The 10,242-nt window shown below is 43.1% G+C and overlaps 1 long non-coding RNA gene across 1 annotated transcript; it reads right to left on the bottom strand.

Annotated features, from left to right (window-relative positions):
- Positions 1 to 322: 322 nt before the first annotated feature.
- Positions 323 to 8,102, bottom strand: LOC132325773 (uncharacterized). Its single transcript, XR_009486009.1, has 3 exons — positions 7,810 to 8,102; positions 5,196 to 5,349; positions 323 to 459 (listed from the first exon to the last, which is right to left on the bottom strand). It is a non-coding gene; the product is annotated as an uncharacterized LOC132325773 (long non-coding RNA).
- Positions 8,103 to 10,242: the final 2,140 nt, after the last annotated feature.

The following is a 10,242-nucleotide window of genomic DNA, read 5'->3' as shown; positions in this document are numbered from 1 at the left end:
CAAAATGTACTCAGAGCTGCATGGGATACTCATAGATAATTTGTTTCCTTGTAGTTCAGTCTAGTTCTAGCTAAACATGACTAGTTCTCTTTTTTAAGCTCACTACATTTTTTACTAAATTTAAGAAAAATAAAATTCTCTTTTTTTTTTTTTTTTCCTCCTCCTTGTAACCTTTCTAAAGCTGTTAGAAGAGTGCAGAGTTGTCTCAGATAACCAAGTATGCATGAGAAATTTTGGGCAAGCCAAAATCCACCTACTAGAGGAAATTATTTGAGATTTCTCTAGAGATAGCATTCAAAATTCAAAATGTGGTTGGATTTACTCACTGTTGCTGCAAGGTAATTGAAAATGGTCTCTAGGCCTTTAGGCCTTACAGCATTTTCTTCTTCATAGCACACGGTGGAAGAATTTATCTGGAAACAGTCCAGATCACTCAAAGACATGTCATTTCCTCAGTTTCTAGGGCAAGAACAGCAGAAAGTTGTTTTAATCCTTCCAAGTAACATAGTTATGCAACTCCAGATTTTATGAACCTCCATTCCTTCCAATTAAAAGTACTATTTAATTAAACATAGGAGAAGAGTGATAACATTAATCAAGGGAACATGAAAATAACTCATTTGTCTAGCAATATTGAAATTCCTTCAGCAATAACTTAGAAGAACAGATGAAGAATGCCACCTACAGTTAAGGACAGGAATCTTGGTCTCTCCCAGAGTACCTGTTTTGTGTTTCTACACTGTGATCAAAACACAAAAGAACATTTAATAAATTACAGCAATACCAAGCAGGTAATTAACTGATGAAGCTGAGTGATACTGCTATAAACAAAACTAAAAACTTTAGAAAGTGATTATCCTGTAGGCATGGGCATTCAACTAATTTCTTTCTTCAAGAGCACATGCAACTTCTTCCATGAGCCTATATGATGTTTTTTAAAACACAGTAGTCAGTGTGCTGGTATCCAGGCTGTCTGTGTGGAGATTTACAGCAAGGATAGTGAGAAGTTGAAATAGCAAGAGGTGCTTTACAGCCTTTTTCACCATTATACTAAAATTCAGAGAGAGTTCAGAGGATTGTGATTTAAGGTGAATGCACTATGCTAGGAATGTAGGTTTATCTTTTTTTTCTAGCCAAAGAGTCATTAGACTAAGAAAAATGTCTCCATACAAAGCATTCACTACTTTGAGATACTCTGCAGTACTGACAGTAGCTGAAGGCCATTTTGAGTGTTGATCAGGTTGTTGCAATAGGCAGTGCTAGAGCTAAAATAAATCTAGAGTAAACTATTTTATTCATTTCTCTTGTCTGTTATAAAGAACTCCCAGTAAGACTGCAGCACCACTGGCTATTTCAACCTAATTACCCCAGTACAGTGAATGGGATTCAATTGTTCAGATGCTGACTTCTTGCTCATCTGATACTGTCAGCTCTGAGCCCTCTGTGACTCTGCTCTGCTTTCCAGGAAGAATGATGCATATGCTGCTTCAGAAAGGTGGGTCACACAAAGAGTATCCAAGACTGTGCTCTGGGCAAATGAACACAGTGTCTGAGGTTTTGGTCTGTGGGATGTTTTCCAATTTTTGACAGCAGAGTTTGCACAAACAACAGTCCCTTAAATTCTAAACCTGGCCAAGATATGAATTCTTTGGGCATTATTAAGGTGATTAAACTCGTGTTATACACCAGCACCAGGTTGATGGGATTTTTTTTAGAAACAGCTGAGAGTAATGAAAGGGCAGTTTTCCTCTCTGTTTTGGCTATAACTTTGACTTTACTTTAACTGTTGGTTTGCTAAAACCCTTCTGCAAATTGTGTAGAGAACTGCACCTTCCCTGCAACCTCAGGCTGAAGCTCAAAATGCTGCCCTGCCATAACAGACCCCTGTCCACCACAGACAATCCCTGACTACAGTTGAATGACAGACTGAGGTCCATAGTCATAATCATGACTCTGACATCAACTCCTGGCCTTGACTGCAGTGACCTGCTTTCTTTCCTTTTCTCCAAAACAGAGATGAAGCCTGCTTTGAGAACACCATGAGATTTCAAGTTTGTGAAAGGTTAAATGTAAGAATAAGGAAGTGCAGAGTAATGATTTAATAGATTTCCCCATAGCATATAAATGTCTTTTAAAATAAATCTGTCCCCAAAAATAAAAACAAGATATAATGCAAAAAGAATAAAAAACGTAGCAGTCCCCTTTCAGGTCTTGGGGGTTTTTTGGTTTTTTTTTTTATTTATTTTTTTGTTTTGTTTTTTTTTTTGTGAGAAGGCCTTCACCGGCTGGGTGTTGAACAGCACTTTACCAATGGTTCCATTGCCATGAGTCAGGTAGCTGGCACAGAGATCTGGCTTCCTGTTTTGCTCTGAAAGATTGGCTTTTTGTAGTCTGGGTGTTGCTAAACCAGATCTTCTTCTTCTGTAAGTCTTTACACGATAGCCCAGCAGAGACTGCGAGGCCATTGCAAGATATGCAGTGCTCTCAGTGTTATCAAGGGTATTGTGAACATTGTGACCTTTTTGGTTTTAGCCTAAGGCTCCATTTTCTGGAATTCTGGCAGTAAATGTCTTTAAAAATGAAAATAAGACCAACAGTTTCAAGATCAAGGGCAAACAGAGCCCAGGATGTTTATGTTTTGACAAAAGGCTACTGAGCAGAGCCTGGACAAACCACGAGTTTGTAAGACTGATTTGACCATTGATTCCACAGAGAAACTGAGAATCTTTCACTTGCATTTGCTACCTTCAGAATACAGGGGAAGAGCTTGGGTTGAACTATTTGGTTGATAGTATACAAACAACCAAGGAAATAACTTTATGCTGGAAATTGTGGGCACTTCTTGCTGGCTGGTATCAGCTACCAGGTGTGTGTACTTGCTGCCTGCCAGGCTGGAGTTGGATAGACAGCTCTGTCCTTCCATTACTTCTTTTCCCTCACAAAGCAATATACTGGTTTCATACAAGGTCAAGCACTTTGTCTTTATAATTTTCTTTAGGTCATTGGGAACTGTGTCAGAGGCTTGAAAATTCAATTACTTCTTGCCAGTCAATATATTCCTCTGAATTTGTGTATTCTGTTTCCTGCAGTGCAAGAATCAGGAAGAAAAAAAGGCAACATCAGCTGAGGTCTCGGTGGTTCCTCTGCAGAACTGCAGCTGTGGTTTTGGCTGCGACTGTGCTCCCTCCAAGGCAAGGTCATTTCCTTCCTCAAAAGGTGAAGCAGGCCAATGCCTGCAGGCAGCAGACGGGCTTTGGAAAGGAGCTGGGTGCTGTGGTGGGCAGTGCTCTGGGACAGGGCTGTGGAGGCTCTGCTCAGGAGCTCGAGGTGAAGAGTGTTTCCTACCACGCTTGCAGCATGGCCAAAGCTGCATTATCTTGATAAGAGCTGAGTCATTTTTCAATGGGCAGTTAGAGTGCTAAGATGTCAAGATTTCTCCTTTTCCTACTTTTAGCAGGTTTTCTATAGCTCAAAGTTTACATTTTAATTTGAGGAAGGCAGAAATTCTAGGGAACGGTAACAACATCTTGGGAATTTTTTGTCTATTGCAAGACACACACTGAAAGTCAGTCTGAGAGGAGGCACTGAAGACTGTTCCATGATTCTCAAGAATGGGAGAGTGACAAAGGCTGCTAAAACCAGGGAAAACCAACACTACCTTTTGGCAAAAATTGAGGTTGTCATCACAGATGTGTGTTTCTGATTGAAGTTTTTAGAGGTGAAAAAAAAGAGTATAAATTTGTCTGTATCAACGTAGGAAATGCAGGTTGACATTTCTTATACTGATTTTTACCCTATGTCAGTTTTCATTTAGTCAGGGTCGTGGTCTAACACATATTAGAAGGTACCTTCAAGGTATACTTCTGAAAGAGAATTTTTTTTTTTTTCTTTTTTGGGGGGAGGGGGGTTCAGTTTGTGTGTTTGGTTTTTTTGAATTAATGCCCATTATTCCAAAATCTTTGATTTGGTGAATAAATGCATTGTGTGGATGGTCATAACCTTTCTGGGAAAAACAGGGAGCTTATAGACAGAAAAATAAGAGCTAAATGTGGAAGTGATTAGTATAAGACCATGAGGAGCCCTCATGTCTTCAGGAAACCATGTGGCCATTTGCATTTACATCCCCTCTAACACACTCATTGTTGAAGCCTAGAATCTGTCAACAGCATAAATCAATCCCCTTGCACATAACACTGAGTTCAAGTTTATTATACCATCAAGGTGGAGCTCAGCTATCCCTGCTGTCATGCTGCTTTAAATAAGCAAATAGATGAAGCTAATTTAAATTTCATCTGGTTTTCGAGAGGACGGAGCTCTGTGCTTATATTGCAAAGAATTTGTGTTGGATTGGATTGGAAATAACAGATCTGAGTGGGGAATTTTTAAAGTGAGGCAGAAGTGAAGGGGAATGAAAACTGATACGGAGTTTTTATATAATGCATCAAAGCTTTGGCACAGTTATTGGCTTTATGAGTGTGCAACTCTATCTCCTAATGTGAATCAATTCCACTCTCATGACAGAGCCGTGAGTACTGTGCTGCAGAGCTGGGCATTATCTTTTGGGCCCTGGTGCAATGAGCCCAAACTGGTATGACAGACATCCTGACTCTTGGGTTTGCTTGTTCTTTCCCAAGAAGAGAGAACGGGCCAGCTATTCATGTTGTGGTGTGAATATATGAAAAGAATTACACAACTCAAATGGGGATAAAACTAGTGACATTCTATGGAGACAATTTTAGTACAGTTCATAGTTCCCTCTATGCCTGCTAGAAACTTCTGTAATTCCTCCCCACATTGTATAACAATTCTGAAATATCAGGTGGATGTGCATGTTTCACCTACAAGTTGCTGCACTTCTGAACTCAGAAATAGTTTTAATTTTTTTCCATTTTCTGCAGATCAGTTTCTCGACATCCCTGTTAGGCAGATGGAAAACTTTCCATTCCTTTTTAGACACCATGAAGCAAGAGAACTCAGAAAAAGATAAATTGTATTATTCTATTTCACAAATTCAACATTAATTTATGTGGCAGGCCTGCTTTAAATGATCCAAATAAAACTCTGTCTATACAGTTAAGTGTAGTTCTGTTTGTCAGGGTTTTATTTTAAATATTAAATTGAAAAATGCCTTTAACCACCTTAATTGCATTGTTCTTGGGCTATTATGAAAAATTCACTCCCTCTTGGCTGCTTACCTATCTCAGATACTCATGGCAGTGCCTGATGGTAGTTCCTCAGTACAATTAACGATTTGCTTTGAAGGTCAATGAGCACATAGCTCCATATCCAGGACATTCAGCTGGGAGACCTCAATCCCTCCCCATTTTCTGGTATGTGTCTTAAAAACTTCTACAAACAAAGAAAACAAACAAATGAAAACTATTCAGCAAAGAATCCAGCACTGGTTCACCACAGAGTTGATGACAAGGAGAGGCAAGACTGAAGTTTGATGTCCTGCTCTTAAAGAGCTGGTGGGAGAGAGATTTTTAGCTGAGATTTCCCACTGTTTAGCTGGTTGTAGCAGTCATTCAAGAACTGATGGTTGGAGAGGGAGGAATGGAGAAAACAGCCTCTACTTTTCTCCCTGTACACTGACTATTATTAGAACATGAATAGCAAGGAAATGGGCATAATCATCCAGCAGCTGTGAAAGCTGCAAAGCATTTGGATGTTTCGAAGAGCTGTGGGCTCAGGTCATGTGTGCTTGTGTTGGACACGGCAGGCAGAAGCTGATGCTGAGAGAATATGGGTATTTGTAGGGTTTGGGAAGCAGGAGAATCAGCACTGTAGGGCTTTGGCACCTGAGCTCAAATCCAGCTGTCTGTGGCAATGACACACATACTCCTCACCATTAACCAAACTGTGTGTGCTGTGCTCAGTGTCCACCTCCCAAATTCTGTAATAGGAAAGAAAGCTTCACTTTTGTTTTCACTGCACAGCTTTAGCCTTGGCCTCTGTCGGTAGTAACAGAAAGTTATCTCTTCTGGCATGTGAGGTTTTGCTGCTGCAGACCTGTGTGCTCACCAGAGCTCCCCATCAAGAGAGCATTAGTCAGCGCTTTGGCAGCTCTGCGGAGCACGCCAGCGAGGAGCGAGCAGCCAGAGGCACTTGCAGCTGGGCACCGTGGGGCTATCCATCCCACGGCTGATGGGGGATGGAACTTTCCTGGGAGCAGGAAAGCACACCAGGCTGCCACTGCCAGCCCCAAGCTGCTTGCGTTAGGAGTGGGATGTGGGACGGACTGCAGCTGCACCTCCTCATGGACACAAGGAGCAGTGGTCCATTGGCCACTGCCTGCCAGCGACATTAATCACTTGCTAATGTGGTGCGTGTGCTTAAACTTGTACCGAAAATAAAGACGAGACAGTGACTGATTGCAAAAGGATTTTCTTTATCCTTAATGAGCCACATGGAAGAAAATCTCCTGAATAATTTATCAGCCAGCTAATGACTGAATACAGCTTTTATAATGCTGACGAAATGGTGCTAAATCCATCCCTGATATACTCTGTGGAATTGCACCAGGGAGCAATTTGGCCCAGTCAAGAAATTGCAGACATTTTTAACTGTTTCAGTATCAAAGGGGCAGTGAGTACGTAGCAGCAATGGCTGAAGGAACCTTCAGATTGTTTCAAATGAGTGAGATTTTTGATTTGCTCATTTGTGACATTAGATCTACAAACAATACAAGAAAAGCTAATGAAGACTCTCATTTAGAAAAGATTGCATGTAGCCCTTCATTCCAGATAAACTGTAGTCACAGGAAACAATAACCAATAAAAAAAAAAAAAGAAAAGAAAAATTACGCATGAAGTATAGCTCTTTCCTGTTGATTTATCTTCTAAAAGTAATTATTTGTTGTCATTTCCCTTTCAAGGACAGGGAATGCAACTTGTCACCTATCAGAAACTATTCATCTATTCATTAAAAGGAACTATTTTGGCAATTATAAACTTGCAAGAAAAGATAATAAACTTTAGTGATATAATACAAAAAAATGAAGTGAGAAGCAAAAAACTCTTCTTGTTCCTTATCCCCTCAAGATCTGGGTCCGAATTTTGTGAAAAAGATGTATCTGAAAAAAATAAGGAATCTGAAGATAAAAGATTTGAGTCAATTCTCCTGCTGCTTTTTATCAATGAAGGAAGAAGAGCCAGGCAGGATTTAGGGAGGAAGGTGTGGATATGGACTGCTTAGGAAAAGCAGCAATGGCAAAGACAGATCTCTTTGGCTAACTGGGAACAGTGAGAAGTCCTAATGACTGGGCTTTTGTGTAATAGGCATTGAGTGCATAGTAATTTTAAATTTAAAATTAATTTCCTGATAGTTTGTTCTTAATAAACATAAAAGTCACAGCATGGGGGGGAAAGAAAGAGAGGCCAAACTTCATCTCCTGAGCAACTAGGATGTTTCCACCCCTACTGTGTCCCACCACTGTGTCTTAAAGTGTTGCCATGTATCAAGTACAAATTTTGGAAATCTGCTGAGTACTTTGGAAGTTGATGGATATTTCTGCTGCAAACTTCCATTGCCACTGTATTTCTGCCGCAATTATCAGCGTGAGCTAAACATAAAGGCCAAGTTTCAGGTTATGGTAAAATTGCACATTTTCTGGGTTCGGAGTGAATGGAGCAAAACCGCTGTCGTGTAGCAAGTTCTGCAGGCACTTTGGCATTTTTGGGATCAGAAATGACGCTTAGCACATGAATTCGGCGTGACACAGACAGCAGGTCTGGCTCACCGCACAGTTGTTTTACGAAAGCTCTAAATCCTCCAAGTTTACAAGGATAGTAAATTCTGAAAACATACCAGTTACTAAGCCGAAGAATTAGACATTTACAGCTTGCGTTTCCCCACGGATATTCCCTGCGAACATAAATCCGGGCGTGCGTCACAGCTGCTCCCCTGGGGCGAGACTTCCCTCGCCTCCGGGGCAAGGACAAGGCAACGGCAAATGCTCCCTGAGCTCCGTGGCATCCCTTCCGAATGCCACGGCTGGGGTGTGACCGGAGCCACCTAGCAGCGCTCTGCTGCCCCGCGCTGCTTCTGTTTTGGGTGAAAAGTCCCGGCTTTCGGCGCCTCCGCTGCCCCGGCCCTCAGGCGGCGCGGGCCCTGCGCTGGCGGCGCGGCGCTGCCCCCTGGCGGCCGCTGCCCTGAGGGGCGAAGCCGCCTCCGACGGAGCCGGACCGGGCCGGAGACCTGCGCTCGCCGCCGCCTCCCCGCGGGTGTTGAGTCCCGAGTATTGGAGGTCAGCTTGGGGGCGTTTACGTGTGTATGTGCCACATATTTCACCCGGTGAGCCACCTCGGGGGCGAGGATAGCGGCTGGAGATCTTCTGGGCAGCCGTGTCTCCTCACAGAGCCGTGAGTCCCCACGGAGCCGTGTGCCCTCACGGAGCCGTGTGTCCTCAAGGAGCCGTGTGTCCCCACGGAACCACATGTCCCTGCAGAGCCGTGTGACCCCACGGAGCCGTGTGTCCTCAAGGAGCCGTGTGCTCCCACAGAGCCACATGTCCCTGCAGAGCCGTGTGTCCCCACGGAGCCGTGTGTCCCCACGGAGCCGTGTGTCCCCCCGGAGCCGTGTGTCCCCACGGAACCGTGTGTCCTCACGGAGCCGTGTGTCCCCCCGGAGCCGTGTGCCCTCACCGAGCCGTGTCCGTGGGAAGGGCTGCAGGCAGGTGGCCGACACTGCCCCGGGCGCAGAGTGAGAGCCGTGGGGTTTCGGGGCTGAGGTTCTTGGCAGCAGCGCTGGAGTTCTCCTCCTGTCCGTGCAGAGAACTGAGCAAAGGGGTTCATAAATCTGCACATGGATTTTTGAGGCCAAAAGGCACCATCAGACAATCTTGCCTCATTTTTTGCTAAGCAAAGGCTGCAGAGTTTGGCTCAGATCTGCACTGCGTTTCTAATTTGCTTACTGAAATCATCTTCCCCAGAAAAGCACCTACCTTTGATATGACAAGTAGCAAGAGTTTGGGAACTCACCACATCCTTTGAAGTTTCACCACAGTAGTTTATCACTGTCACAATTAAAATGGGCTCCTGCAATAATATGATTTGACTTTTTGTCTGGCTCCTGTGGCTGCACACAGATCTCAGTCATTCTGTCCTTAAAGTGAAGAGCCCTTGAATCCCTGTTTTTGTCTTTTCTGAAAGTTTTTATGTGACGGTCAACTCGTCCTCCACTTTTTTGATAACATGCACAGATTGAATTTGCCAAGTCCCACTGTATTGTGCTTTCTCCAGCACTCAAATAACATTTGCAGCCTCTCCAATTTATCAACATGCTTTTGAAATGACTCTGCTAAGCAGTGAGTATACAGAGAGGAATGCGTGGTGCCACTAGCATTATCAAATACCATTAAAAAGCTGGAATTTGTTTACCAGATGCTGCACTTTGTAGTAGAATTAGCTACAACTGGGCTAGTAGTTTTGGCCTTGAATTATAAATCTTGCACATTTAAAAGCCAATATGTAGGATAAAGGCTTCCTGCCTAGGCTTGGACTGCTACGTCAGAGAGCCCTGCAGGTGTCTGATTGAGAGGCTTACAGACAAAGAGTTGTTCCTAAGGGACCAGAGACTTTGGACTACACTTCAGTGCCTGAAATAGCTCAATGCAGATGTTTGATAATGCTCAGCAAGGGCTTTTTAGGACTAAACAGAACCAACAATCTGTGGTCTCAGAGTCAGGAGATTTCCATTGCTGTCCGATCTAGGGGAGCTACTCTGTTTGGTTTTGTGGGATGGTGTTCAAGTGCCAGAAGCATTCAGGTACAAGGTTTGTCTTACAGTTCATAGGAGTACAAGACCATAATTTGTTTTATAAGCCTTAAAGTTTTAATTTGCTTGTTTTACCCTACTCCTGCTGAACAACCTTTTCCTGCAGATTTTCCCTGCTCTTTTTGGGATTAGGTTCTGTCTTGCCAGTGGTGTTCTGGGCATATATTGACCACCTCTTGTCCAGATTTATTTTCCTTCTGTATGTTGTGCTTTCTGTTTTGCCCTCCTTACTCACCTACATGTGTTCCTCTTGTTTCACATATTGTCCAGTTTATGTTGTTCTTTCTCCTCATCAACGTCTTTCCCATTCAGCTGTGGCACTTGGCTGAGCCTGAGATGTCTGTTCAACCCCATTCATCCTTCTTATTCAAGGTCCTCTACTTAGCTTGCTCTTGTTTGAAAGTTTGCTCATTCCTTTGAGGCAGGAGCTCCAGAAATTTCCTAGCTCCAAGACATTAACCAGAC

This window comes from Haemorhous mexicanus, chromosome 3 (assembly GCF_027477595.1).
Source record: "Haemorhous mexicanus isolate bHaeMex1 chromosome 3, bHaeMex1.pri, whole genome shotgun sequence".
Classification (NCBI taxonomy): Eukaryota; Metazoa; Chordata; class Aves; order Passeriformes; family Fringillidae; genus Haemorhous; species Haemorhous mexicanus.
This window is presented reverse-complemented; position numbering and strand designations above follow the sequence as displayed.